Source organism: Eleutherodactylus coqui, chromosome 4 (genome assembly GCF_035609145.1).
Source record: "Eleutherodactylus coqui strain aEleCoq1 chromosome 4, aEleCoq1.hap1, whole genome shotgun sequence".
Taxonomy (NCBI): domain Eukaryota; kingdom Metazoa; phylum Chordata; class Amphibia; order Anura; family Eleutherodactylidae; genus Eleutherodactylus; species Eleutherodactylus coqui.
Genome location: NC_089840.1, coordinates 235,283,482 through 235,288,143, shown reverse-complemented (window position 1 = coordinate 235,288,143; position 4,662 = coordinate 235,283,482).

Sequence of the window (4,662 nt, the reverse complement as noted above, 5' to 3'; positions counted from 1 at the left end):
GGCCACTATCTGCGCACATGATGCTACATATATAGATGGGGTCCTAGGATATTCTGTCTGTCCTACCTTAGGATAAAACCCTAAGAATACTGCAAGATATGGCGGCTTGGGGGAGTTTAATCATGTAAGTGTATGCCTGGCGATGGGTGACTATCCCGGTATGTGATGTTCTACTTACCTTCATCTATTGACGGACGTCCGTTACCAGAAGTTGTGACCACAGCTGCCAATGATGTCATATGATTGTGGAAAATAGTGTATTGGTCGTACGGAAATCCCCTGAAACTTCTCATGATAACCCATCTCGGCCGGTGGTCTTGGTATCCGGATACTTTGTCACAACCCGCTGTCCTTGTATTAATGTTGCTATAACCTTTTTATTTTGAATCTTCCATTTTCTAAGGTTTTGTGTGTTTAATGATGACCGACCGATGCCGCGCCGTTGCGTCTGGTTTCCTTCCAGGACGTTTTACGACACACTTATCCGGTTTGTTGCATTATTTTGTTTACTGAAGGTGACCAATATATCGTAGTATTATTTCAGCGTTCTCATTTAGGGCAATGCTCTGCAGCCTCTGGACCTTCAGCGAGTGGGAAACTACAAATCCCAGCATGCCTTGCACAACAGCTGGAGATTCACAGGTGGCAGAGCAGGTATTCAGAGCTGTGACTGTACGGTAAGTCTGGTGCATATTCCCAGATTATTACCCTTATATTACTTTTAATCGGAGATGATTTATATTAAGTATTAGAAACCTGTAACTATTCAGCAGTTATGGTACTGTATCTATCGTTCTTCCTTGCTGCCTAGAATCGGATAGGCATGCTGGGACTTGTATTCCAACAGCTAGAGAGCTGTAGGTTGTCTCTAAGTTCTGTTGGTAAAGTTCACTGGTGCCTCCACCCCATTACCTTACACTATATAACTACTTTATCCCCAAACTGGTAACTGATCTATCCACTGCTAACTAGGAAATGGATCTGAGGCTGCATTGCTTTAGGACTTTCTAAAGTGGTTGTCCTATATCAGCACTTCCAAGCTGAGATGAGAAACTTGCAGCTGGTTTCCTGACCACCTCGCCAGCCGTTACAGAAGCAGCAGGGTTCAGCAGTTGTAATTTGTTTCCATAATTCCCACTGAAGTAAATGGGTGTTACAGAAATGGTGTAAGGCTTCCATGCTTGGCTGTTTCCTTAAAGGAATATTCCATGGGATAGAGGATAACTAGCTGATCGATGGGGGCCCGACTGCTGGAAACTCCACCGATCATGAGAATGAGGGTGGTAGGTCCTCATATGATAGGAGTGGAGATCACAGAGGCGCACTGGTATTATCTTCACTTTAATGAAAGCATTGGAGATTGCCAAATGCTTGAACTTGGCAATTTCCGGCGCTCTCATTACAATGAATGGAGCAACAGTGCAGCTGCGCGATATATACTTTGTTTATTTGGAATCTGATCAGACCCGTCCTTCTCAGATCCCAGCGGCGGTCAGACCTCCACCGATCAGCTAGTTATTTCCCCCGTGGATAACTTGTTGAACCCAGATCCCCCTTTCAGTTGTGGAATTAGCTGCAGGTTTCTCATCTCAGCTATAAAGATACATGAACTAATTAATAAGCACAGAACTATGGACCTAAAGCAGCATGATGAAAGTGGGGATTCACTTTAATGGGGGTTTACCCACAACATTTCTTTATGGCATTTCAACGAGATCCTAAGAACAAGAGTAATTACTGCAATGGAGCATGACCCCCACATGCATGGGAATGGGTACCGAGCATTGATCGCACTTCCTCCACGGTGTAAGAGAAGCATTCGCACGTGCCCCCTTGTTCTGCTCTATTCTGTTACACTTAGCTTTGAGACATAGTTTTGCAGAATGATGTCTATTCCACAGCCCTGTCTGTTCGATTCTGATCAGTGATCTAGAAAGCACATGTTTGTGAACCCTGCACCATGAAACAGCCTTTCTATGGATACTTAACATTTTGGGATGAAAACACGAACTCCAGAGCGCCATCCATTGTGACAAGCTGGAGTTCTCTGCACCGTAATCGCAGGCATGCTTCTGGTTTAGAACACAGCTTATTTCTAATCGTGATTGTTTTTTTTCCCTTTTTCTGATATTTCGATCTGGAATTGGTTTATTTTCTTTACTGGTTTGTAAATCGCACTATACTGTATAATCAATACATTTTAAGAAATTGACATTTTCATGGTTTTGCTTTCAGTCTGGTGTTGTGGTGTTCTGTCCTCGACAAATAAAGGCAGTAAAAGAGTGAAACAGAATCATTGCCAAAAACAGTAAAAATAATCCAAAAATATATTGTACACCCCCACCTTACTGGGATCGTAGGGACTCTTTAGAAGAATGGGTGGATTAGAGTTCAAGGACAATGATCAAACTTAGGGTTACTCAGCTTGGGTTGAAAAAAAAAGGCAGTTTAGGAGCAATTTAATGACAATAAATAAGAAGGAAGTCGACATAAAAGGTCAACAACGAGGAAGTCAAAGTAGTAAATAGTTTCGTATTCCTTGGGTTCCTCATTCATCATAGTGTCACCTCAACAGGTGAGATAAAGCGTCTATTAGCACTGGGGCGTACGGCCATGGTGAGCATGGACCCAATATGGAAGTGCAAGGATGTCTCCATCAAATGAATGTTAATCATAGCCATCGTCTTCCCAATTGCATCATACGGCTGTGAGACGCGGACATTAAGGATAGCAGACAGCAGAAAATTGACACTTTCATGCTGTGGTGTTGGAGAAAAAGTCTACGAATCCCCTAGACAGCTAGCGTCACCAACAAATCTATCTTGGGCATATCAATCCAGAGGTGTTCCTGGAAGGCAAGATCACGAAAGAGGGACCAACTTACTTTGGACACGTGATGAGGGCGTATTTGCTGGAAAAAGAGATGCTACTTGTAACTGTCAGTGGTAAAAGGAAACCGGGAAAACAAAAGACGTTGGCTGGACGTCTTCAAGAAGGACACGGGAATGGACATCAGGCAAATGAAACCTGCCATAGAGAAGCATGAAGAGGACTACAGAATGTCCAATAGTCGGAAACGACTGAACGGACAGAATTGGAATTTGGAATAACCAATGTACAAATATATGAATGGATAGTGCAGAGATCGCTCTAATGATCTTTTTACAGGACTGTAACAACAGAAGCATCCTCTACATCTAGAGGAAAGGTTTTACGATCATCATAGATGGGGATTCTTTACTGTAAGAGCAGTGAGACTAAGGGACTCTCTGAAGAAGATCAAGAATAGTCTGGATGCCATTCTTGAAAATCTATTACAAATTATGTGTATTAGATTTTCGGAGATGAGACCTTGATCCATATAATTGCATATAATTTTTACTGTTGGCTGATTTTGGCGTTGCTTTATTAAAGCAGAATTTGTAAATAGGTTTTCTAATTTACCTGCATTATTTAAAGGGGTTGTACCAGAATTTCAAGTTATTCCCTACCCACAGGGATAACTTGCTGATCGGTGGGGTCTCACCACTGAGACACCTGCCAATCTTGAGAATGGGACTCCTGTGCCCGGCTCTCCTATCACTGCGGGAGTCGCTTCTCCCCATACAGTACTGTCACTCTGAATGGAGCGCTGGCTGCACATGCGCGGTCAGTGTTCCATTCATTTCAATGGGGCTGATGAAAATATCGAAGCTGTTGTTGCTCGGGTATCTTAGCATTCCGATTGAAAGTGAATGGAAACCCTAAAAAAAACAAGCAAAAAAAAAAAGGTAAAGTTGGAAGGGACCTCCAGGTTCATCGATTCCTACTTCCTGCTCAATGTAGGATTCATTAAATCATCCCAGACAGATGTCTGTCCAGCCTTTGTTTGAACACTTCCATTGAAGGAGAACTCACCACCACAATCATATATCATTTTGGTATCATTTTAATTATACCAACCCACACAAAGAATCTTATCTCATTTACACCACATGGTGAATGCTGTAGAATTGATGTTTCTTCACTCTCCTCCCAAAAAATAATAAATTATGTAATACATTATATATTCCCCGTAGTGGTACAAATAGGACTTACAGCTGGCCATGCACCGACCAAGCCCCCATACACCTATGTCAATGGAAAAATAAAAAAAAGTTATGGTTTTTCAAAAGGGGAGATGAGAATCCCCCAAAAAATTAGATTCAAAGTAGGCTGCGTCCTTAAAGCAGTTTTCCAGGGAAATACTATTGATGACCCATCCTCAGAATAGGTAGAGAAGGAACACCAGCAGCACTCGTGTAGAACCAAACTTGTATAATTTTTTTTTTGCTGTACTTCTTTTTTTTCCAAAGACATTTAGTTTTTTAAAGTTATTTTCTGCCGCCATCTTCTGCATGCAATAACTTTTTTATTTTTCTCTCCACGTGGTTGAGTGAGGGCTCATTTTTTGCAGAATGTCCTGTAGTTTCTGATAGTACCAATGTGCAATAAATACAACTTTTTGATCACTTTTTATTGCATCTTTTTTAGGAGGCAGGTACCTGAAAAAGTGCATTTCTGGTGCTCTTTATTTTTTGTTCGGACGCCGTTCACCGTGCGGGGTAAATAATGCACTACTTTGATATTTCGGACTTTTACGGACGTGGCTATACCAAATATGTATTTTTTTTAGTATGTAGC